This window comes from Gymnogyps californianus, chromosome 26 (genome assembly GCF_018139145.2).
Source record: "Gymnogyps californianus isolate 813 chromosome 26, ASM1813914v2, whole genome shotgun sequence".
Lineage (NCBI taxonomy): Eukaryota > Metazoa > Chordata > Aves > Accipitriformes > Cathartidae > Gymnogyps > Gymnogyps californianus.
Genome location: NC_059496.1, coordinates 1,687,141 through 1,713,263, shown reverse-complemented (window position 1 = coordinate 1,713,263; position 26,123 = coordinate 1,687,141). Strand labels below are relative to the sequence as shown.

The window sequence follows — 26,123 nt, the reverse complement described above, 5'->3', positions numbered from 1 at the left end:
ATTTGGTTCATTGCCCTGGAACACGCCAGGAGCACAGGCACCACCGGTACTGCAGATGCCCTGCCCACCCGCTGCCAGCTGCCTGAGGGGCCATTTGCCCCGGAAGTCACTCCCCTCTACTGGTCACGTGCTTTGTGGGGATTGCCTGGAAGGAGCGGCCACCCCTTCTGCTTTACCCGGAAGTACCTCTGACCCAGAAGGCCCTTCCCCTCCATACCCAGGGGCTGCCATTTTGGTTTGGCTGCCATTTGGGGGCTGCCATTTATGAACGGGGCTGCCATTTTATGGGAGTGGGCTGCCATGTTCTTAAACATCATACTGCTCTGTGATTGGCTGACGGCCATTGCTTGCCAGCATCAAACCCATGTTCTCAGGAAGACCTGTGATTGGCTGGCAAAAGGAGCCTCCCCTCCCCGTGCACCCAGAAGCACATCAGCAAAGGAAGCCCCCTGTCGTTACGTACAGGGAGGCCCCACTTTTCACAGCCTCATTCCCCACATGTTTTCATGCTGCATTGTGGTTGGGTGGCAGCCATTTTTTGACACCATCATACCCCATGTTCTCATGCAGCCCTGTGACTGGCTGCCTGCCTGCTTTGGACAAGGAAGTGCTCAGATATAAAAATATATACCTGTATTACAATATATACATTTTTAGAAATATATGTGTGAGTGTACAAATATGTATAAATATACTTTTATTTATTTATCAATATATACGGTATTTAAATATATATACGCCTCTATACATGTATGTACATACATTTATATACATATTTATTTTTATTTATATAAAAACATTTATAAAGCCAGAAAAATTAAATATATATAGCCATTATCACATAGGTATAAAATGGAGAAAGCCTTCTTTAATAAGAGCTAATGAATGAAGAATTAGAGTTTAAATGTGAATAGAAATAAAATTACAAGGGTGGGTCGAGGTCCCCCACTTTATCAGGCTGCAGAAGAAGCCCAGACATGTTGTGGGGGGAACTTCAAGGCAGTGGGAACATGCCTGAGGGCTGCGACCCCCTCCCAGGAGGCCACCAAGGGTCCCTCCACACAAATCCTGTTAACAGACAAAGAAGAGCCCAATCCTGGGAAGTGGCCTAGGAGGCCCCAACATCCCAGACCAGCCCAGCAGGATGGCCACCAGGGTTACTGGGGCAGCCTCTGAGCTCTTCTTGGTGCTGCAAGACACAGGCAATCCTGTCTATGAACATGGAAAACCAGGACAAAATGCCAACTTCAGAAGAATATGCGCATGGGACCATATGGAAAAGACCCTAAGAGGATCTCAAAAAAGACCACGTGAACCAGAAGAAACAGCCAGTGAGCCCATGAACTGCAAAGTGGATTTTGAGGTGCCAAACAGAGGCAGGGTGGTAGTGGGAATCCCTTTCCCCATGGGTGTGGGGGATCTCACAGCTACCTGCAAGACCACTGTGGTGCAGAGTGTGCTATTTAGATTTCCTTGTCCTTAGGTTGATAACCTGATGGAATGTTTCAAAAAGCTCTGGCTGAGTGAGTGAGGGGAGAAGTCAGGAGTGTGCTGGCACTTGTCCAGGTCCACCTGAGCCACACCAGCCAAAGCCAGTGTGCTGTGTGTATGTCATGTGAAAGGATGGGGAAGGGGTGGGGTGGTGGATGTAATGTACATTTGTATTGAATACTGTAGGACCTGAGCAGGATGCAACTGGTATGGAAGAAGGGGTGGAGATTGTACTGGGTGTGGCTGGGACGGAGTTAATTTTCTTGTTAGCAGCCCCTATGGTGCTGTGCTTTGCCTTGGTGGCCAAAACAGTGTTGAGAACACACTGACATTGGAGCTATTACTGAGCAGTGCTTGCACAGCGTCAAGGCTTCTCTCTTTCTCACTCTGCCCCCCACAGCGAGGAAGGCTGGGAGGGGAAAAGCCAGGACAGCTGACCCACGACCAAAGGGATATTCCACACATATGACATCATGGTCAGCAGTAAAACTGGGGAGGGAGTGTGTGTTCTTTGCTGAGAGACTGGCTTGGCATCAATCTCCTGCTGTGAGTGATTACTTCTCCACTTATTAAACTGTCTTTATCTTGACCCATGACTTTTTTCCTGGCTTTTGCCCTTCCAGTTCCCTCCCCCATCCCGCAGTGGGAGTGAGCAAGTGACTGGGTGGGGGCTGCCACATGGGGTCACCCCACCACACGAGCACAGAGCAAATAGGTTGGTATGTGCTTGTGAGGTCACTGGTGCCTGAGAGATCATAGGCTGGGAGCTGGCACATGGCCTGTGGAAGTGTTGTGAGATTGCTGATGCCTGAGTAGCTGATAGGCCAAGAGCATGCACATGGCTTGTGTTGGAGCTTGTGAGGTCACTTGTGCCTTGATATCTCATAGGTGAGCAGATAGCAAGTAGGTGGATATGTGGTGGTCAGGTCACTGGTGCCTGAGTAGCTGATAGGAGAGGGAGACACATGGCTTGGGTATGTACTTGTGATGTCACTCTTGCTGAATAGCTGATACCTCGATCAGGAGCATGGCCCTTACAGGTGCTTGTGAGGTCACCGGAGGCAGAGTACCTCAACAGCAAGGACATGGCAAACGGGTGTATAGGTTCCTGTGAGGTCACTAGTGCCTGAGTAGCTGATAGGGCAGGAGCAGGCATCTGGCATTCTACTGGTTTTCGCTGGGATAGAATTAACTTTCTATTTAGTGAAATAGTGAGCGAGCGACTGTGTGGGAGGTAGCTGCTGGCCGGGTTAATCCACAACAGGTATGTGTAGGTTTTGAGGTCACTGGTGCCTGAGAAGCTGATAGGCAGGAGCAGGCCCATGGCTTGTGTCTGTGCTTCTGAGGTCACTCATGCCTGAGTAGCTCACAGGCCTGGAGTAGGCCCATGGCATGTGTAGGTGCTTCTAATGTCACTGCTGCCTGAGTAACTGATAGGGCAGGAGCAGGCCCACAGTTTCTGCAGGTGGTTTTGAAGGTGATTGGTGTCTGAATAAAGGAAGGCAGGAGCAGGCCAATATCAGCTGTAGATGCTATGGCATCACCTGTGGCTGAGTAGCAGATAGGCCAGGAGCATGCACATAGCTGTGTATGAGCTTGTGATGTCGCTGGTGCCTGAGTAGCTGATAGGGCAGAAGCTGGCACATAGCTTGTGTAGGTGCTTCTGATGTCACCAAGTCAATATTTAGACAAAACCAAACATGGCTTTTTGGAAGAACCACTGTTAGCAGCAGCAGTCCATACACTGCACACACACGTGTGACAGTGTAACAACTCATGAGCACACAGCGGTTGCAGTAGGAGCGGTGTGAGGTCACCATCAGTATAACCCATGAGTACACAGCAGTGGCCGTAGGAGGGTGTGAGGTAACATCACAGATGACACCCCATGGCTGTGGGACTCAGTGCAGAGCAGCCGTGTGCCCCATCAGAAGGGCAAGACAGGGAACGGGATCTGCCGTGCCCTGTGTCTGCAAGGCTGAAGGAGCAGCCCCTGCAGCCCTGGCTGGAGCAGTCGGGGTGGGGGTGGCTCGGGGGCACCGCAGGGATGTGCCTGGGCACGGTGCCAGAAGGAAACCACAGGCTTCCTGCCGGGCACCTTGGGGGGAGCACGGGGAGTGCTGCGAGGCCACGTGGGCTGTGGTTTGTGCACCTGCAGGCTGCAGCTCCCGAGCCACCCATGGGGAATAACGGCCCCTCGGTGACATGTCAAGAGGCAGGGATACATCTGAGCCTCTGGGCTGCGTGTCGGCTGCCAGGGCAGGGACATGTCCCAGCTCCAGCTCATTTCAAGGACCTTCATGGGGCTCTCCAGGGAGGAACGGGCAAGCCAGCACTCCTGGAATGGGGCTCTGGCCTGAGCTAGGGCCCTTTCCCAGCTGCTGCTCCAGCACAGCAGGATCTGAAGCAGGGGCAGGGGCTATTTCCTTCCCTTCCTGACACAGCCCCTGGTGCAGTCCCAGCCCTGTGGTTCCCATGGCACAGGGATGGCTGGACACTCGCACCTTGGGCTGTTGGATGTGCCCGGTATAGGAGATGCTCAGTGCTCCTGGTCCACACAGCAGGGTTCAAGGCATGAAAAACCCGTTTTCCCCCACTACAGCCGGCCCTGTCTGTGACGCACCGCCACCACAGTGACGTGACACCTGCAGTGGAGCCATCCCTCATATATGGTCATGAATGGCGCTGGAGCAGTTCATTGGAGGGCTGGGCTGTGTCGGAGGGGAGATAGCTCCCGATAATGTCTAAAAAGGTGCTGCGCTTTGATTGGCTCCTCCTGTAGCTGGGCTGGCATCTGCAGAGATATATTGCCCTCTCGTCATCATTGTCCCCATGAGTCGCGAGGAACTCTGGCAGGGAGTGTGGCGCAGCAGGGATGTGCTGGCAGGGCAGGAGGCTCAGGAGGGCCGAGAGGAGTCCTGTCCCCTCAGATGCTGTGGCTGCTGCTCTGGGTACAGCTGTGCACGGGTAAGTGCTGACTGCCTTGTCCCACAGCCCAGGGCCAGGGGCTACCAGGGTGGTCATCAGGATCTGCCTGGGAATGGGGTTTCTTTGCAGGTGCTAATGAGACGAGGGGCAGAAGGGGCTCAAGTCCATGGAGCCTGTGCCTTTCCCTGTGCCCATGTGGGTGGGAGAGAGTATCTCCTTTTCCAGGGCTCCAGTGCTTAGGGCAGCCTGTCCCTGGCTGCATTCATAGACAGCCTGTTGTGGGGTACCCTTTTGGGACCCCCTGTTGCCCAGCACTGTGCCTCTGGAGCCAGTGGTGGCCTAGCTGGTGATGGCAGCCCCCAGAGATCCCCAGAGCACTGCCAACCTCTGGGGTAGCCTGGAGGGTTTGTGTGCTGCTCACTGCCCCCTTAATCCAGGGGAGCCCTGACCCCATGAGGGCAGTGTGTACCCCACAGAGAGACTGACGCCAGGGCGAGGAGAGGACATGGGCTGGGAATCCTCGGATTTGTCTTGGTGCTCCCTGGGAACTCAAAAACCGTGGGGTGGGTTTGGATGGTGGTGGGCAGGTGGTTTGCACAGGAAGCTGCAGGCCTGGGTACGCAGGGCTGTTGAGGGGGTGCTGGGCTGGGGAGGGGGTGCCCAGTGCACGGCTGGGCAGATATGGGTGGGGGGCATGTGGCCATTGGGTAGAAAGAGTGCCTTGTGCAGTGGGATGGCATGTGATGCCCAGAATGGACCCCCACACTGCACTGGGGACAGCCTAGAGGGGAGTGGGCTCCAAACCCCATTACCTCTGACTCGACCCAGGTAGGGGTTCCCCCAGACCTGCAGTGCTGGGGCTTGGCGCTATCCTGACCCGCCTCATGTTGATGTTCGAAGGTGCTGCAGAGGTGAGGCTGGCGATGGTGGCAGGCGCTGTGCTGGGAGAGTGGAGGTGAAACAAGAGGGCCAGTGGGGACCGTGTGGATGACTACTGGGGCATGGACGATGCGCAGTGGTTTGTAAGCAGCTGGACTGTGGGTCTGCTGTTGGAGCTCCTCAGTACGCACACTTTGGGCAAGGATCTGGCCCCATTTGGATGGATGACGTTGGCTGTAATGGCACCGAGTCTGCCCTGTCTGACTGCAAACACGCAGGATGGGGTGAACATAACTGTGCTCACACTCTCGACGCTGGAGTGACGTGTTCAGGTAAGGAGACAGCCTGTACTCCACCTTGGGGCCAGGGTGGGGGAAGGGACCTGGCTGTGCCCTCAGGGAGCAAGAAGGTGTCGTGGTTTAACCCCAGCCGGCAGCTAAGCACCACGCAGCCGCTCGCTCACTGCCCCCCACCCCTGGGAATGGGGGAGAGAATCAGGAAAAAAAACCTCGTGAGTTGAGATAAAGACAGTTTTAATAGGACAGAAAGGAATGAAAAAACAATGATAATGATAATAATAATATGACAATAGTAATACTAAAAGAATTAAAACTATACAAAGCAAGTGGTGCACAATGCAATTGCTCACCACTTGTTGACCGATGCCCAGTTAGTTCCCGAGCCGCGATCCCCCCTCTCCAGCCAGCTCCCCCACTTTTATATACTGGGCATGATGTCATGTGGTATGGAATAGCTCTTTGGCCAGTTTGGGTCAGCTGTCCTGGCGGTGTCCCCTCCCAGCTTCTTCTGCCCCTCCAGCCTTCTTGCTGGCTGGGCATGAGAAGCTGAAAAATCCTTGACTTAGTATAAACACTACTTAGCAAACAACTAAAATCATTCAGTGTGTTATCAACGTTATTTTCCTACTAAATCCAAAACACAGCACTATACAGCTACTAGGAAGAAAAATTGACTCTGTCCTAGCCGAAACCAGGACAGTATCCACCCCTTATTCTATACCATCTACATCATGTCCAGGTCCCACACTTTCCAATGCATTTTCAATTAATCACCACCACTTTTGCTGCCTTTTAATACATATACACACAGATATCATTCCCTTAATGTATAAGCCTTTAAAATGTCCATTTAAAATGTTCGTTGCGTTCATTCAGTCCATGACTTTTGGACTCCATCTATCATACAGTCTGTCTGGCAGGAGGGATGGTGTGAAGTCTGCTCAGTTCAGCAGAGCAGGATCGGCTTTGGTGCAGTAACAGCGGGCAGATGACAATTGGGCGCAGCAGGGAGGATGGTGGTGTAGTGTTGGAGTTGTTGCATGCTGCAGTCAGTCCTGGTTCCATCACTACTGCACTTCACTTGGTTTTATCAAAGTTCATTCTTTATTAATCTAGATAGTTCTTACTGTAATACTGTTGATATAGCATATAACAACTATAGTAATGATGACATACAGTGGCAGGGTTATATAGCAATTAACATAATACAATTTAATTCACTGGCTATTCTCACCTAAAATCAAATCCCCTTGAGGCATCACATCGGACTTCCCCCGTCCTTCCGCATCACCCACCAAGTGCATCCAGGTCCTTGAGCAAAAGCAATCCCACGAATGGGTTTTCCTTTGCCTGAGGCAGGAGTAACCCAGACTGTCTTCCCTAGCATATTTTTTATGTGCACTACAGGGACCTTATCCCCTTCTACAGTAACGTAAAGTTCTGACTGGGCAGGGCCAGCCCGATTGGCAGATCCTCTAGTGTTGACTAACCAGGTGGCCTTTGCTAGATGTGTATCCTAATGTTTAAAGGTCCCACCACCCATTGCTCTCAGTGTAGTCTTTTAACAACCATTATAATCGCTTCGATTTTCCCAGAGGCTGGTGCATGATAGGGATGTGATACACCCACTCAATGCCGTGCTCTTTGGCCCAGGTGTCTATAAGATTGTTCCAGAAATGAGTCCCGTTGTCTGACTCAATTCTTTCTGGGGTATCGTGTCGCCATAAGATTTGCTTTTCAAGGCCCAGGATAGTGTTCCAGGCAGTGGCATGGGGCACGGGATATGTTTCCAGCCATCCGGTGGTTGCTTCCACCATTGCAAGCACATAGCGCTTGCCTTGGCGGGTTTGTGGGAGTGTGATATAGTCAATCTGCCAGGCTCTCCTATTATTATTATTTCAGCATCGTCCCCCATACCAAAGAGGCTTTAAACCGCTTGGCTTGCTTAATTGCAGCGCATGTTTCACATTCATGGATGACCTGTGCGATAGTGTCCATGGTCAGGTCCACCCTCGATCACGAGCCCATCTATATGTTGCGTCTCTTCCCTGATGACCTGAGGTGTCATGGGCCCACCGAGCTAAAAATAATTCACCCTTATGTTGCCAATCCAGATCCACCTGAGCTACTTCAATCCTAGCAGCCTTGTCTACCTGTTGATTGTTTTGATGTTCTTTCAGTGGCCCGGCTCTTGGGTACGTGGGCATCTACGTGACGTACTTTCACAACCAAGTTCTCTAGCCGGCAGCAATATCTTGCCACAAATGGGGCAGCCCAGATGGGTTTACCTCTGCGTTGCAGTTACTCCACTTCCATTGCTGCAACCACCCTCACAGAGCATTTGCCACCATCCACGAGTCAGTATAGAGATAAAGTATTGGCCATTTTTCTCGTTCAGCAATGTCTAAAGCCAGCTGGATGGCTTTCACCTCTGCAAACTGACTCGATTCACCTTCTCCTTCTGCAGTTTCTGCAACTTGTCGTATAGGACTCCATACAGCCGCCTTCCACCTCCGATGCTTTCCTACAATGCGACAGGACCCATCAGTGAACAGGGCATATTGCCTCTCATTTTCTGGCAGTTTATTATACAATGGGGCCTCTTCAGCACGTGTTACCTCCTCCTCTGGTGATATTCCAAAATCTTTGCCTTCTGGCCAGTCTGTGATCACTTCCAGAATTCCTGGGCGACTGGGATTTCCTACTCGACTTCGTTGTGTGATCAGTGCAACCCACTTACTCCACGTAGCATCAGTTGCATGATGTGTAGAAGGGACCTTCCCTTTGAACATCCAGCCTAGCACTGGCAGTCGGGGTGCCAACAGGAGCTGTGTTTCAGTACCAACCACTTCTGAAGCACCTCGAACACCTTCATATGCTGCTAATATCTCCTTTTCAGTTGGAGTATAGCGGGCCTCAGATCCTCGATATCCCCGACTCCAAAACCCTAGAGGTCGACCTCCGGGTCTCCCAGGCGCTTTCTGCCAGAGGCTCCAGGTAGGGCCATTCTCCCTGGCTGCGGTGTAGAGCACATTTTAAACATCTGGTCCTGCCCGGACCGGCCCAAGGGCTACTGCATGAACTATCTCCCGTTCAATCTGTTCAAAGGCTTGTTGTTGCTCAGGGCCCCATTTAAAAATCGTTCTTCTTCCGGGTCACTTGATAGAGAGGGCTTACAATCATACTGTAATTTGGAATATGCATCTCCAAAAACCTACAACACCTAAGAAAGCTTGCGTTTCCTGTTTACTAGTTGGTGGAGACATAGCTGCTATTTTGTTGATCACATCCATTGGGATATGACGACGTCCGTCTTGCCATTTTATTCCTAAAAACTGAATCTCCTGTGCGGGGTCCTTCACCTTACTCTGTTTTATGGCAAAACCGGCTTCAGAAGGATTTGGATTATTTTCTTCCCTTTCTCAAAAACTTCTTCTGCTGTGCTGCCCCATACAATGATGTCATCAATGTACTGCAGGTGTTCTGGAGCTCCACCTTTTTCCAGTGCATTTTGGATTAGTCCATGGCAAAATGGTGGGGCTGTGTTTCCACCCCTGGGGCAGTCGATTCCAGGTGTACTGGACGCCCCTCCAAGTGAAAGCAAACTGTGGCCGGCACTCTGCTGCCAAAGGGATTGAGAAAAAATGCATTAGCAATATCAATTGTGGCGTACCACTTGGCTGCTTTTGACTCCAGTTCATATTGAAGTTCTAGCATGTCTGGCACAGCAGCACTCAGTGGTGGCGTGACTTCATTCAGGCCACGATAGTCCACTGTTAGTCTCCATTCTCCATTAGACTTTCACACTGGCCATATGGGGCTGTTAAAGGGTGAGCGAGTCCTGCTGATCACTCCTTGGCTCTCCAGTCGATGAATCAGCGTATGGATGGGAATCAGGGAGTCCTCAGTTGGTGCGATATTGCGCCGGGTGCACCGTTGTGGTAGCGATCGGCACCTGTTGTTCTTCAACCCTCAGCAACCCCACAACCGAAGGGTCCTCAGAGAGACCAGGTAAGGTGGACAACTGTTCAATTCCCTCCATCTCCAAGGCAGCTATACCAAAAGCCCACCAATACCCCTTTTGGGTCTTTAAAATACCCTCTCCTGAGATAGTCTATGCCAAGGATGCATGGGGCCTCTAGGCCAGTCACAATGGGGTGTTTCTGCCACTCATTCCCAGTTAGGCTTATTTCAGCCTCCAATACAGTTAGCTGTTGAGATCCCCCTGTCACACCAGAGATACAGATGGGTTCTGCCCTTTTATAACTTGATGGCATTAGAGTAACACTGTGCACCGGTATCCACTAGAGCCTTATACTCCTGTGGGTGTGATGTGCCAGGCCATCGAATCCACACAGTCCAATAAACCCGGTTGTCCCTTTCCTCCACCTGGCTGGAGGCAGGGCCCCTCTAATCCTGGTCAGAGTATTTGTTACTCACTTCTTGTAAAAATGAGTTAGAGGTCCCTTCAAGAGGCTCAGAAGACCTTCTACTTTGTCTGGAAACCGGAGTGGCATCTTTCCTGGAAGAATCCCCTTTTCTGGTTGTTTTTCCTTTCAATTCACGTACCCGTGCATCTAGGACCGAGGTAGGTTTCTATCCACTTCCTCATGTCCTCTCCGTGGTCACGCAGGTAAAACCACAGGGTACCCCGTGGTGTATACCTTTCTATATTCTCTCTCTTGATCAGAGGAATGCTCACTCCTAATAGCTGAGATATTGGTCTGTACAGGTGGGGAGTAGGAGGTTTTGATCAGTTCGATCAGTTCTTCGGACTTTTCGGACAGTTTTTCCACAGCCGAGGACACAGGCTCGTAGGGATGAAGAGAGATTTTCTTCATATGCCGGAGTTGGCGAGCCATTTCATCCACTGTTGGTGCCTCTTCATCTTTCCAAGTTAGTACTGCCAATGGGGTTGGCATACGATGATGGTGCGCTCCGTACAAACTTCTGCACATGGGTCGTGTGTGCATTGAACTTCATCTGGATCTCTGGGTAATTGTAAACTGTCCGGGTCATAATAAATCATCTCTAGCACGGCTAATTCCCTCAGGTACTGAATACCTCTTTCCATGGTAGTCCACTTGCCTGGTTGACGTATAACATCTTCCTTGAAGGGATACCTTTCCTTCACACTTGACAGGAGTCGCCTCCAGAGGCTGAGGGCTTGTGTCCCTTTTCCAATCGCCTTATCAATGCCACCTTCCCTAGCAAGTGATCCCAGCTGCTTGGCTTCCTTACCCTCTAATTCCAGGCTACTAACCCCATTGTCCCAGCATCGGAGCAGCCAGGTGATAATGTGCTCACCTGGACGACGGCTGAAATCTTTTCGCATATCCCGCAGCTCACTCAGGATAGAGATCGGGTGATTACTTCTGGTTCTGCTCTTCCTCCTGTTCTCGTGATGGCCCTGGTTCATCTTCATCCTTCGCTAAACGAACTGATTTTTTTTGTATATTTCTTCTTCTGTATAGGAGCGACTGATATTGGCACAGGTTGGTTCTCTGGTTCAGCCGCAGTGCCTGTTGCAGGGGTCGGAGTAGCCGCAGCGCCTGTCGCAGGGGTCGGAGTAGCCGCAGCGCCTGTCGCGGGGGGTCGGAGTAGCCGCAGCGCCTGTCGCGGGGGTAGGAGTAGCTGCAGCGCCTGTCGCGGGGGTCGGAGTAGCTGCAGTATCTGTTGTGGGGGCTGGAGTAGCCGCCTTGCGTGTCGCTGGGGTTGCAGTAAGCCGCTGCGTCTGTTGCAGGGGTTGGAGTAGCCGCAGTATCTGTCGGTCTGTTTTCCCTCCCTTCCCCCTGAGAGTGCTGCACAGTATCGAGCAGTGTTTGGTAGATGCTAGCCAGGGCCCAGCACAGTGCGATAAGTTGTGCCTCTTTGGAATCGCCACAGCATTTTTCCTTTCAGATAGTCTATCACTTTATCAGGGTCCTGTAGTTGTTCGGGAGTGAAGTTCCAAACCATTGGAGGTGAGAAGTTCTCTAGATACCTGCCCATTTTTCTCCCACATGCCATGCCACCCATGGCTATTAAGCCTCGGGGCAGATTTCCGAAAGGTATTCTTAAACAGTTGTTTAACCTTAAACAAGACCTGGAACACATTCAGGAGACATAACAATAGGAACATGCTGGTTTGAACATCCCAAGGATATTCAAAATTCTCAAGAGCTACTGTAATTTGCCTGGAGGAGAAGGGGAAGCTGAAGAAATGTGTCTCCCCTGTGGCTTGGCTCTCCGATGAGAAAGGTACAAGGTGTAATTATTAATAGTTTCTGATAGACGGCTCCCGAAGTACGGAGATGACGGCAATGCTGAGTACAAATACCAGATTAGTTTCACGAGCAGCAATTCTATCGTATCGTAAGCCAGTGTTACAAAGTAGAACAACATGATAACTCTGGCCCAGTTCTCACGGGTGATAAACAGCACAACAGGGAGCATATACTGCAAGTAAGGTATTACATACTGCACCTTTAAGAACAAGTGCACCAACTTTGAGAGCAAATACATCAACATTGTGACCAGCAACTATTGAACTAATATAATGTATGTTTATAACAAATTTGTTCTAACACATTCCAGTCAGATTTGTCGTTATCTCAACCCGTCGTGCCCCACGTTGGGCGCCAAAAAGGACTGTCGTGGTTTAACCCCAGCCGGCAGCTAAGTACCACGCAGCTGCTCGCTCACTGCCCCACCCCTGGGATGGGGGAGAGAATCAGGAAAAAAACCTCGTGAGTTGAGATAAAGACAGTTTAATAGGACAGAAAGGAATGAAAAACAATGATAATGATAATAATAATATGACAATAGTAATACTAAAAGAATTAAACTATACAAAGCAAGTGGTGCACAATGCAATTGCTCACCACTCGTTGACCGATGCCCAGTTAGTTCCCGAGCCGCGATCCCCCTCCAGCCAGCTCCCCTAGTTTATATACTGGGCATGATGTCATGTGGTATGGAATAGCCCTTTGGCCAGTTTGGGTCAGCTGTCCTGGCGGTGTCCCCTCCCAGCTTCTTGTGCCCCTCCAGCCTTCTTGCTGGCTGGGCATGAGAAGCTGAAAAATCCTTGACTTAGTATAAACACTACTTAGCAACAACTAAAATCATCAGTGTGTTATCAACGTTATTTTCCTACTAAATCCAAAACACAGCACTATACCAGCTACTAGGAAGAAAATTAACTCTGTCCTAGCCGAAACCAGGACACAAGGGGACGCCAGAGCAGGGCTCAGTGATGCTGGTCTAACTGCTGAGCTGGGACGATCATTGCTGATGTCCCCGGTCCTGGGGAAAGCCCAGAGGGAGCCTACCCCAGGGTGAACTAACCTTGCCACAGTGCCTCAGTCCCCTCAGTCAGTATCTTGGGCTGCAGATGAATCCTCTGTCCCTGCCCCGGGGTGTCCACTCATCTCCACCCATTCTGCCAGTTCCCAGCCAACAATGCTGAGGGTCCCTTTGCTGGAGAAAGCAGGGGGGACTTGCTTGGCACTCCACACCTTGGAGGAACAGCATGAGATGGCTGGTCCTCCTGGGTCATTCCCCTTCACAGGCATGAGTACCTCAAGTGAATCAAAAGGGCTTTTCAGAGAGCATGAGTGCTGGGCTTGAGGAGTGGAGCAGGGTGGCACACAGACGTTTGCTGCCTGTCCCCAGGGCTCAGCTGTGTGGTCAAACAGTGCGAGGCCTCAGGGCTTGGTGGCTGCTTGACCCTGGCTGCTCCCTCCCACATCAGCACACTCACAGGCTGGCAGTGGGAAATCCCTGGGGCTGTGACAGCCCCGCGGGGCCATGACCCTGTGCAGGCAGCACTGACCCACTGCCCAATCTCTCCTGCCTGCCCATGGCTCCCCACACTGCCCCATGACATGGGGGCTTTGGCAGCACATCCTGATCCTCATCAGTGCCTGCTGTTACTCCTCTGAGTAAGCGTGAGGCCAGGGGGTCATGCAAGTCTCCAGCCCCTCTGTCCGGCCATTGGCTTTGGACCTGTGCACCTCCAGGCAGAGCAGTGTGTCCCTGCTGAGGACACCCCCTCCAAACAGGTATCGGAGGGGTCTGGACAGGCTCCAGCCATGATAACCATTTCTGTGCTCTGTGACATCTCCCACCTAAAAGGAACCCTCCAATCCTCAGGAACAGCCCTGGGATCAGGGTGCGCTTCTGGTTGCCTCAGGGTGATGGTCTTGCTGGCCTGAAGCTCTGCAGGGGCTGAGCAGGCTGCAGCAGTCAGTATCATCTGGGCCACTTCTCCTGGACCTGAACTGCTCCCACCACTGTGGTGCTGGGGGGACCATGCTGGGCAGCACAGGGCACCTTGTGTGGGAGCAATTTGTCTGAGCAGTACCTGTGGCTGTGAGTCTGCAACAGACACATACCCTCGAGTGCTGTGATGGTGTAGAGAAGGGGTGGAGGGGGGCCTGGATGTGGTTTGTGTCACCAGCACTCCCCCCAACAGCTTCCTCTGGGATGTGCAATGGGCAATTTGGTCACAGCTTGCTTGGAGGTGATGCAGGATGTGGGCATCTAACTGCCAGAGGGCTCTGGGAACTGCCAGGTGTTTGGGTTTCTTCCAGGATTTGTCCGTCTGGTGGAAGGGAAGAGCCGCTGCTCAGGACGTGTGGAGATCCGTGACGGGGACCAGTGGAAAACTGTCTGTGCTTCACACTTTGGTGCCGAAGCTGCTGACGTGGTCTGCAGGGAGCTGCAGTGCGGCAGAGCCCTGCCTGTTGCTGAGGCAGCTCACTTTGGAGAAGGGGTCAGTGCCACGTGGGATGGAGAGCTGCAGTGTGTGGGGAATGAATCCCTCCTCATCTCCTGCCTCAGAGGGTCCTCCAGGGAGCAGCCCTGCACCCACGCAGACAGCGCTGTTGTCACCTGCACACGTAAGGACTCAGGGAGACGGGGGCTGTGCCAGGGGTCGGGGAACAGAGCAAGGAATGTGCTAGGCTGGGTGTGGGGACAGGAGGGATGATGGCATTGTCTGCAGCATGAAAATAGTTGAGAAGGAGAAGAAAGGCATGCTGTTCCTCTGGCCTCTCCCCCAGCTCCTGAGGGTACAAGAGCACCAATCCACCCTCTCTCCTCCTCCTCTGTCCCCAGAGTACACAGGGTTCAGGCTGGTGAACGGCAGCACAGCATGTGCAGGGAAGGTGGAGGTCCAGGTGCTGGGGACCTGGGGGACCCTCTGTGCCTCCCGCTGGGATCTCTCGGATGCCCACGTTCTCTGTCATCAACTCAACTGTGGGTTTTGCTGAGGCCATTCCTGGAGGAGAGCATTTTGGGAGAGAGACTGGCCCTGTCTGGAGAGACTCCTTCCACTGTGACGGGACTGAAGCCCACCTGGCACAGTGCCCAGTGATCACCCTGGGGGCCTCACCATGCTCCCACGGGAACACTGCTGCTGTCATTTGCTCAGGTGAGTGCCGGAAAAATGCTGCATTAACTCCATCTGCCCTTTGTGTGTGACACGGCCACCCAAAAGCAGGGGTCCCATGGCAGTACCAGGCTGAAGTTCTCCCTGGACAAACCCTGGCATCCCAGGAGCCATCTGGAGGGCTTTGCCTGCTCAGACTGACCGCTCTGCTTTGGGAGAGCTGAGCACTGAATGGAGGCAAGCATCTACCCCCAGGGCAGTGCCTTAGCCCCAGCGCCACCACCAGGCCTAGGCTCCTCTGTTCTCATACTGTGGGACGAGCCCAGGACAGGGCTGCAGGGCTCTGCTCCATCCCTCTGGCTGCAGACAACCACATCGCATCCCCGCAGAGAGCCCTGCAGAGCCCCATCCCACCAGCCAGGCAGGAGCTGCCTGGGTGCTCCAGCAGCAGCAGACCTGGGTGTGAGCTGCAGAGAGGACCCGGCTTTTGCCTCACTTCTCATCAGCAAAAGGCTCAATCTTGTCCTGTTTGGTCAGAAAATCCCCCCTCGCCCTGCTCCCTGAAGGATGCCCTGCTCCCCAGTGCCACCGATGGCTGTGGTATCTCTGTTGTCCCCAGGCTCAGCCGGCTTTGCATCCCTGCGGCTGGTGGGCGGAGGGAGCCGGTGCGATGGACGAGTGGAGATCTTCCAGCATGGGATGTGGGGCAGAGTCTTGGATGATGAGTGGGACATGCAGGAGGCCAGTGTGGTGTGCCGGCAGCTGCAGTGCGGAGAGGCAGGGACAGCCTACAACCCCCCAAAGCCTGAGCGAGGGACGGGGCCCCGTGGGGCTGCGAGGGGTCCGGTGCGCAGGGCACGAGGCCAACCTGGCCCTCTGCAACACCTCCCTGCCTGAGAGTGCACCGGCAGCAGGGGTTGCGGAGGATGTGGGAGTCGTTTGCTGGGTGAGCGGCACTGCATGGGCCCCCCAGGTGACGGGGTGGGTGGGCAGCCAGGCCCTGACAGCAACTGGGCTTTCTACCCACTACAGGGAGCCGGTGGGTCCGGCTGGTGAACGGGACTGGGCGCTGTGCTGGGAGAGTGGAGCTGTACTACCAGGGCACCTGGGGACTGTGTGTGACGATGGCTGGGACCTGTCTGATGCCGCCGTCGTTTGCCACCAGCTGGGCTGTGGGGGCGGTGGAGGCGGCTGGCTCTGCTCGGTTTGGGGAAGGCTCTGGCCAGATCTGGCTGGATGGCGTGAACTGCTCTGGGGCTGAAGCTGCTCTCTGGGACTGCCCTGCCGGGCCCTGGGGGCAGCACGACTGCGGGCACAAAGAGGACGCGGGAGTCATCTGCTCAGGTGTGTGCCAGGACCTGTGGTGGGAGCCTGGTTCCTGGGGAGGCCAGGACACAAGGAGAGCCGGGCATGGCCAAGGCTGTTCCCTGACTGCCTCTGAGCTCCTGTCCGAGCCCGTCCTGTGGACACCCATGCACGGGCACCCTCAGTCCCACTGGGGGTCCCTGGGGAGCTCAGCAGTCCCCGAGGGTTAGCGGGAAGGGCAGGGGTGTCTGTCTGTCAGGGACTTCTCTCTGCCCTGGGTGCAAGGGGGACATGCTGGCCCTGCCCTGCCCGCCTAAGGGCCTGGGGGTGGCAGAGGTGTCCTGGCTCCCACAGCCCCACACCAGCCTGTTCCCCTTGGTGCCTTTCCTCGCAGAGTTCGTGGCCCTGAGGCTGGAGAACAGCGACGGCTGCTCCGGGCGCCTGCAGGTTTTCTACAATGGGACATGGGGGAGCATTTGCTCCAACTCGATGACTCTTGACACAGTGTCGCTGGCATGCAAGGAGCTGGGCTGCGGGGATGGAGGATCCCTGGAAACACGCCTGCCCTACGGCAGGGTGTCTGGCCCTGCCTGGCTCGATAACGTGCAGTGTGGGGAGAAAACCAGCTCCTTCTGGCAGTGTCCCTCCACTCCCTGAACCCGCAGTCATGTGAAGACCTGCGAGATGAGACCCACATCACCTGCAATGGTAACTCAGAGCCACCTGGGCATCAGTGTCACCCCAGCTCCTGCTCCCTGGTGGGCACGGCCAAACACAGAGAAAGAGCTTGGAAGGGCTTTTCCTTGCCATGTCAGAACCCTTCTGCTGCTGGTGGCACAAACGTGACCCCAGCCACCCACGTCCAGCAGCAGTTGCCACACAGGTTGCCAGCAGCACCTGCGGGAGGCAGAGGCATCTCCAGGTGAGGTCTCAGAAGAGACCAGACAGGGTTCAGAAGAGCCTCCCTCCATGGACACCCTCCTGCTGCTCTCTTGAACCAGGGGCCTTTTGGGGCTGAGCAGTCAGGGTCTCCCCACAGTCCTGCGTCTGTCCCCTGAATGACCAGGGTTCGGTTGCTGCCCTGACCAAGATGGCACAGGGAGGTGCAAGCAGAGCTCAGCCCTGCTCTCTTCTGCACCATCCCCTGAACCAGCCCTTCACCACAGTGTTTCCTTCTTCAGGGGGACGCCCAGAAATGCCCCCGACCCCGTTGGCCCCGTGCCCCAACTCCACGAGCTGCACAGGTAGGGAGCTGCTCCCCTGTGTACCCTTGTTGTCTGGCAGGGCTCTGCCTGCTCTCTCAGTGCCATGGGAAGTCTTTGCCTTCTCCAGCAAGGGAGAAGATTCGTGCAGTGGGAGGCGAGGACAGGTGCTCAGGCAGAGTGGAGGTCTGGCACCGTGGCTCTTGGGGGACGGTGTGCGACGATTCCTGGGACATGCGGGATGCTGAGTTGGCATGCAGGCAGCTGGGCTGTGGCCCCGCGGTGTCTGCCTGCATGAGGCTGCGTTTGGGATGGGATGGGCCCTATCTGGCTGGAGCAGGTGGAGTGCCGGGGGACAGAGCTGTCTCTGCAGGACTGCTGGGCCCGGCCTGGGACAGCGGTGCTTGCCGGCATAAGGAAGATGCTGCCGTGCGCTGCTCAGGTGAGTGGCAGTACTGGGACCCCTTGCTTGGGTCTTGGTAGCGAGCTGGGGAAGGCCTTTTGCCCACTTGGTCCTGGCATGGGCCCTGACCTCCCGAGAGCAGGAACATTGCTGTGGAGTGCAGGAGGCTGGTGCCAAGTGCGGAACAGCCTCGGTGGATGTGGACGTCCTGCTGCCACTGCCTGTGGGGCGCTGCAGCCCCAGGGCTATCCCCTCGGCTGCCTGTGCCTTCCTGCCTGCCGCCCAGAGCAGAGGCGCTGGGCCTGTCCCGGCCTCCCTTTCTAGCACTACAGGAGGGGCAATTTGGGGGGGATATGTCAGGGGCATCTCCAGACACACACAGGGTGTTGGGGAGGAGGCTCCCCAGGACCCGCACAACCACCCTCTCAAGCCCAGCTCTCCTTTGCCTCTTCTGCAGCTACACCCAGGACGGCAGCATTCCCACCCAAGCAGGTAACTTGTCCTCCCCCCGGGCTGGGTATCCTGGGCCAGGCTGTACCCTCAGCTGGATGGAAGGGGCTCCTTGCTGGGGTGTGAAACTCCCAGGAGGAGGCACTGGGGTGGGGGTGGGGGGTTAGGAGGGGTTGTAATTTATCAGCACGGTAGAATTGCCCATCATCACCCTGGGGCACTCCACCTCTGCCTGTGTGATGGGTCAGGACTGATGCTGCTCCACCTCTCCGGCCTGGTGTGCCTTCCATGGTTTTGTGCAGTCATGGGCGTTGATGGGGGAGATCTCACTCAGCAACCTGGGGCCCTTCTCTGCCTGCTCCTGGCCCTCCTGGCCGGGCAAGTGCTAAGCACCAGGACTGGGCGCAGAGGTGGGTCCTGCCACAATGGTGCCAGGGGAAGAAACCTCCTGGAAGGGCTGTGGGGTGCTGCGGGATGTCAGTGAGGGGCACAGGCAGAGCTGAGGGGGTGGGACTGTGTGCTGCCACCTGTCCCAGACACCACCCCAGTGAGTGCCTGGCCATGGGGCACCAGCAGCAAGGGGTGGAGAGAGCCCAGAGGTGGGGGGAGCTGGCCAGAGGCAAGGAGAGAAACGGGGAGAGTGGGGCTCGGGGAGATGTGAGCAGAGGGGAGATGGCCAAGGCTGGCAGTACTCTGGGTATTGGTGGAGGGCGCTCTGGGGCAATGGAGATGCTAGGAGGAGCATGGGGCAGGAGGGTCCATTTCCATGGTGTCAGGCTCCCAGCCTGTCCCTCTGCCCAGCCCTGCCCACCCACCAGCAGGGCAGGGGCCCTGCTATAGACCCGTGGGGCAGAGAGAGGGCAGCTCCAGGTGGAGAGGAAACATGGGAGCTGCTCCAGGGTCAGACAAGGGGGTATGACCCAGGGGCCAGAGGGGCATGAGCGCTGTCTCCAAAGGGATGATGTGAGGGTGATGCTGCCCCAGAGGATCTGCACAGCAATGTTGCCCTCACCGGGGATGTGATGCAGCCATGCCTGGACAGTGCAGTGGGGCTGTGCTGTGGAGCAGTGCTGGGCTGGCCCAAGGAAGAGGTTTGGGAGCACAGTGGGGTCCCATTGGCTCTCTGCCTGTCCCTCTGCCAGCCCTGCCTCTATCCCCAGGTCCAGGAGAGCTCAGGAGCTCTTCCCCGAGGCCGTGTACGAGGAGATCGGTTACAGCCCAGCATGGGAGAAGCAGGCGAGGTTTGGTCGCTCAGGTGGGTGTGGGTCCTCCCTGGAGGCACATCTGCAGGGAGATGACCCTTTCCCCTGGCCCTAACGCAGAGCTGATCCCCTGAAGCCCCCCAGCCCGTGGTCCCTGCAGCACTGGGGCCATGTGGTGTGTGGGGAGAGCATCCAGGTCCTGGCCCAGGAGAGGAGCTTTCTCCCAACCACCTTTCACCGTCCCAGCTGGACAGCCCCTCTCTTTCTGCCCCTGCACCCCATGTGACACCCAAGGAGGGAGGGAAGGGGCTGTCCTAGGGCACCTCTGGGAGCACCTTTGAGACAGGGTTTGTGCCGGGGGAGCAGGGTAAATTCCCAGCCCTCCTCCCCATGCAGCCCCAGCTCTGTGGGTCCCCCTTCCCCAGCAGCGCTGACCATGGGCCAGGTCAGTGGGGCTCGTTCCATAACACCCGCTGTGCATCTCTCCAGGCTCTTCTTCAGAGGAGTCCCTGAGCCAGCTGCAGCCCTCCCCTGGGCTCAGCAAGGAGGAGGATGGTCTGGCATCAGCAGCAGGTAACGGAGGCAGGAAGGGCTTCGTCTCCCTGCAGACATGTGATGGACAGAGGAGTCACTGACTGTCAGTGTCAGAGATGGGGAGGACATGGGGGTCTCCTGTGGCTCTGCCAACACCAGTGTCTCAGCCCTGTGTCCCTGCGCCTCCTCCTGTCCTCTGCTCTGCAGGATGTATCTTCTCACTGTCACCAACTCCCCTCTCCTTTCAGATGTTCTTGTCCTGGCCAGGTGAGCCAGCAGATGGCTATGATGATGCCAGGGAGGTTTCTGACCCTGGGGAGGACGCTGCCCTGAGCAGGGCGAGTGGGAAATGTCCAGGGTGCCAGAGGAGGAGCAGGGCCCAGGGATGCACCCAGAGGTGAGAGGGAAATTTAGCACTGCTGGTTCCTGGGTGCCATCCCTGGTGGCACCTGAGTCACTGCTGTCCTGAGACCCAACCTCCTGGGAAGGGGGAACCTGCCCCAGGAGTTTTCCTTGGAGGGACTGGGGGTGGGAGAAGGAGCTGAATGTGGTGAGGAGCTGGGAGGAAGATGATGTACAGACCCCATGAGGTGAACTGCAATGTCCTGCCTTGCTGCCTGCAGGGGCCAGCCTGCGCTCCCGGACAAGTGTCGGGGTCCCCGGAGCTGAAGGAGACACCTTGTCCCTATCCCTGGCGAGCATGGGCTATGATGATGCTGAAGAGGTGTCTCTGGCACATCCCCGTGAGGACACAAAGGCTGTGACAGTGGAGCTCTGTGCACAACAGTCCCTGAGCCCCAGGCCAGGAGAGCCCATCCCTGCTGTGCAGCTGGGTGCAGCCGGGATGGAGGAGAGGTCTGTGCAGCTGGGAGAGCTGTGAGCACATGGGAACTGTCTCCCTTGACCCATGGGCAGCAGAAACCACTGGAGTTTCCCCTCTTTTTATTCCCCTCTTTTTGCTGTGCATCCAGATTTCTTCTTATTAAAAGTCTCTGAGGGCTTTGACCCACAGCTGGTGCTTGCCTGCCCAGGTTTTGGGGTGTCTCCCTGAGGCTCACCAGGGGGAGCAGAGAAGAAGGACGTGGCGGTGCGGAAGGGGCGCAGGGTCGGGGTCAGGCTGTGGGGCTGCGAGAGCCCATGGTCCCTGGGGAATAATCCTGCTGACAGAGACATTTCCATCCTGCTGGCCACAGGCACTTTCGAGTCCAAATGGCTCTCTGATAGGTCCCGTGATGCACCTCAGCGCAGCACCCATTTCCTCACCCGCGGGTTTCCAGCTGCTCTTTCCCCCTGCCTGGGCCCCGCTGGTCCCACAGCGCAGAGGCCACGACAGAGCTGCCAGGACAGGGGAAGCCCTGGGCTTTTGTCTCACAGAAGAGAGCGCTAAGGTGGCTGCAGTGCCCTGAACACCCCAGCCAGCCCCAGGTGGGATCAAGGCCCATGGATTACCTCCCACAATGGTTAGGAGGCAGCTCTGCTCCCCACTGCCCCAGCACAGGGTGCAGAGCCATGTTCTGGGACACAGGCTGAGCCTCCTCTGACGCCCAGGGCAACACCCCTCTGGGCCACATCTGTCCCCAACTCCACAGCAGGAGCCGTGCAACAGGGTGAGGGAAATGCCCTCCCTGAGGGGAGGTGCCCCCAGCCTCTGATGGCACCCCAGGGCATGTGGGGGAGGGGACATGGGGGCAGAAATCTTACATCCCCCTCCTCCAGGCACTGGGCCTCTCCCTGCACCCCTCTGTCCCCCAACATCCCTGGAGGTGAGCTGAAGGGCAGGCTTCCACCTCCATGGGGCTGCGCATGTGGCTTGGGCTCAGGGACCTTCCCACTCCTTCAGCACTGAGGCCTGTCCTGACAGCAAAGCAGTGCCCTGGGACAGCCCTGGCTGGGGTCTCTGTGGCAGGGTGGCTGAGCGTGTTCAGCTGTTAACTCAAAGGGCAACGGTTTGACCACACACAGGGACGGTGTCCCCATGGTGGTACAGCTGGGGCAATTGTGTTGCCCAGTGCCATAGATTTTTCCCAGTGCCATAGATTTTTTCCCTGCTGAGCCCCTGCCTGGCAGAGAGGGTTTGGGGGAATCAAAACCAGACCACAGTCACCGTGAATTCTGGAGTGGTTGAGTGGCCTTAAGGGATGGGCTGCTCATTTCTTCTGTTTTGCACACATGGTCCTCAAAGCCCATCCCCGGCAATGACTTTCCCATTCTTGCTCAAGAAAACCTAGAAGGACTCTTTTGGAGAAATGACAATCCTGCAGGCACTACCCCTGTGGCCAAGTATTTGCAAGCTCATGCTCAAAGCTGGCAAGACAGTAACTTTGCTTGTTCAGATGGTGTCTCCCTCTCCCCTCCTCTCCCTTGCGCTCAGGCACAACAAAAGCCAAACTTCCCTGGAGGTGCATGCCTGGGGAGCCAGCTATGAGGCAGCAGAACTGCACGGGTTGAACATGCACGTTGCTGTGGGACTATAGGCCAGTCTGTGCCATTCCTTGGCCTGAGTGGGTGACTGGGGAGAGGCTGAGACTGAAGACAGAGGGAGATGTCCTGGGTCAAAGTTGTCACTGTGTTCCTGATGGGCGAGAAGGGTTCTGTAGCAGCAAGAGGTTGCAAGAGGGGAGCCCAGCAGCTTGTTGGAGCTCATGAGCAGGTCTTTCTTCCTCTGGGAGGGACTGATGGCTGTGAAGGGCTGCAGCTGAGCTGGACACTCCAGTCTGGTGGGTGAGCAGATTTGGGTATGGAAACTGGGGACAGCTGAGACACTTGTGCTGTGAGCCTGGGTTTGGTGCTGAGAAGATGGAGAACACAGAAGCATGTGTGATGCTCGGAAATGCAGAGGGAGGTAAATTTGGAGAGCAAAAATGACATCCAGTGGTTGAACTGGGGCTGTTTGGAAGTCACTGTGTGAGAGTTGGTGACCTTCCATGCTAGACCCCAGGGGAGCCACGGCTGGCATTTCTGTCCCGACCTGTGCCCCTGCAGCAGCGAGGAGCCAATGCAGAGGGATGTTCATGTGGGGCCCCCAAGGGGTCCCCCTGTGCTGCGTGTCTCCCTGCTGATGCCCAGAGAGGAGCACATCTGTGTTTCATCAACCATTGCAGCAGGGGGCAAAGGGGGCCAAGAAACTCTGCTCAGGACAGCTTGTGACTGGACAACTCAGGAGCCAAGGCACCACAAGGGACCATCCTCAGCATGGCTTTGTCAGCTGTCCCTGGCACATCAGAGGTCTCGCTGTGACAGACCTCTGGAGGGAGGATGCTGCCATTCAGGCCTCAGCCAGGGAGTGCGTCTCTCTGGGACTGGGGGCGGTGGCCTCCCCCATGGGCAGTACGCTCTGCTCTGGGAGAGCATCCTGCTGGCAGGATGGAAGAAGGCAGATAGGTTCTGCAAAAATCAAAGGGAGAAAATCATTGCTGAAGCCCGGGTTGAACCAGGGACCTTTAGATCTTCAGTCTAACGCTCTCCCAGCTGAGCTACTTCAGCCCTGCCCCAGCAGCCCTTGTCCCAATTCCACCCCTGCCAGGCCACAGGCTGGCACACACGAGGAGAGCTCCTTGGGGACATTCCCAGGAAAAAGCTGTGCCCAGCACCGGCACAGTGGACCTGGCCTCTCCCTGCCTCCATGGTAGGGAGGTAGACTCCAGGTGTAGGGGGGTGCCAGCTTCCAGCAGGAGTGCCAAGATACGCATCAGGCCTCAATTACAAAGATGATGGCGGTGAAGGCAAGTGGGCAGGCCAGGCACATGCAGCTGCAAAGGCTGAGGGTGGAAGAAGTGTGGGGTTGGTGGAAGACCTCTCTCATAGGGAAGAGAGGGCCCAGGGGAGGCAGAGCTTTTGCTGGTGCCTTAGGCTTTTGCTTCATTCTTGCATGAGCAAGTCTTTTGTTGAATGTTTGGAGATGATATTTAGGGGGAAAGAAGGCTTGAAAACCTCCAAGGATTGGGACTGCACAACTCTCAGGGCAACCTCTTCCAGTGCATAAGTGACCTCATGGTTATGACCTCATGGACCTCATGGTCTTCATCTCCTGCCTGAACATTCTTTCAACTTTTGTCCCTTGCCTCTCATCTTCCCACCATGCGATGATGAAGAGCCTGGCTCTATTTTCTTAATTGCCTCATAGGTACTGAAATGCTCCCATGAGGTTTCCCAAAGCCTTCTCATCTCCATACTGAACAGTGTTCCCTCAGCCTTTCCTCAGGTGGAAGTTCTCCAGCCCCCTGCACACCCCACACCTGACTGTACTGGTGCCCCTTCACTGAACTTGCTCCAGCTGATCAAGTCTTTCCTGGACTGGGGGCAGGAGGTGCGCCCAGCTAGAGGAACTCCTCCGCTTAGTGACAGAGCTCCAGGAGGAGGTGAGTAGGTCATGGAGTATCAGGGAGTGCGAGAGAGAGATAGACTACTGGAATCGCACCCTACCTTCTCTGGGACAGGCCCAACAGGCAGACAGGACGCATGAGATGGAGGATTCCCTATCCTCTCCCCGCCTGCCTGAACACAGGGACTTAAGGGGTAGGGGGCAACGGCGACAAATTCCTGCCCAGTACAGCAGGCGCATCTCCTCTCTGACGAGACCCACCCTCCAGATGCCCTTGCACAATAGGTACGAGGCTCTGCAAGTGGCACCGAAAATACAAGGACGATGGTCCATCTAGCTTGGAGGTGTTGCTGAGGTAAAGTCGGCCTACACCCTGCGTCAAACTGCTTCCATAAAGAAAAAAAGACGGAGGTAGCAGGGCTCATTGGAACAGCTTTAAACTAGAGTTGAAGGGGAAAGGGATAAAAGCAGGCTCCTAGAGATAAGCCTGGGGGCAGCACACCAGTGTTTGATGGAACAATGGGCTAGCGAGGTCCTTTGGTCTGCCATCTCAGTGGAGGTAGGGGATGGAGATCCATGTGGCAGTAAAGATGGAAGGGTTATGGATGTGTTAGAAACCACGGAAGCGCCTGAGAATGGTCACGTAGGAATGATGGCTTCTCCCCAAAAAGGGGGCGGGATTGATAGCCCAACCGAAGTGCATCTACATCAATGCAAGCAGCATGGGCAACAAACAGGAGGCTGGAAGCCATTGTGAAGCAGGAGAACTATGATCTTGGTGCCATCACAGAAATGCCATGGTGGGATGACTTGCACAACTGGAGTGCTGCAATGGATGGCTATGAACTCTTCAGAAGGGATAGGCAAGGAAGGAGAGGCGGTGGGGTAGCCCTGTATGTTAGGGAGTGTTTTGACTGTCTAGAGCTTGATGATGGTAATGACAGGGTTGAGTGTTTCTGGGTAAGAATCAGGGGGAAGGCCAACAAGGCAGATATCATGGTGGGAGTCTGTTGTAGACCACCCAACCAGGATGAAGAGGCAGAACGAAATATTCTCCAAGCAGCTGGGAGAGGTCTCACAAGCGCTAGCCCCTGTTCTTGTGGGGAGTTTCAACTTACCAGATGTCTGCTGGAATGCAGCAGAGAGGAAAACAGTCTCGGAGGTTCCTGCAGTGTGTGGAAGAGAACTTCCTGACACAGCTGGTGAGGGAGCCAACTACGGAAGGCGCCCCACTGGACCTGTTGTTTGTGAACAGAGAAGGCCTTGTGGGTGATGTGATGGTTGGAGGCTGTCTTGGGCATAGCGATCACAAAATGATAGAGTTTTTGATTCAAGGAGAAGTAAGGAGGGGGAGTCAGCAGAACTGCTACCTGGACTTCTGGAGGGCAGACTTTGGCCTGTTTAGGAGACTGGTTGACAGAGTCCTTGGGAGGCAGTCCTGAAGGGCAAAGGAGTCCAGGAAGCTGGGCATTCTTCAAGAAGGAAATCTTAAAGGCACAGGAACAGGCCATCCCCATGTGCCGAAAGACGAGCCAGCGGGGAAGAAGACCGGCCTGGCTCAACAGAGAGCTTTGGCTGGAACTCCAGGAAAAAAGAGAGTTTATGACCTTTGGAAGAAGGGGCAGGCCACTCAGGAGGACTACAAGGATGTGCTGAGGTTATGCAGGGAGAAATTAGAAGGGCCAAAGCCCAACTAGAACTTAATCTGGCTACTGCCATAAAGACATGAAAAATGT

The 26,123-nt window shown here is 55.3% G+C and overlaps 1 pseudogene; it reads left to right on the top strand.

Moving 5' to 3' along the window:
* Window positions 1–17,960, top strand: part of LOC127025981 (deleted in malignant brain tumors 1 protein-like) — a 19,445-nt pseudogene extending 1,485 nt beyond the window's left edge.
* Window positions 17,961–26,123: the final 8,163 nt, after the last annotated feature.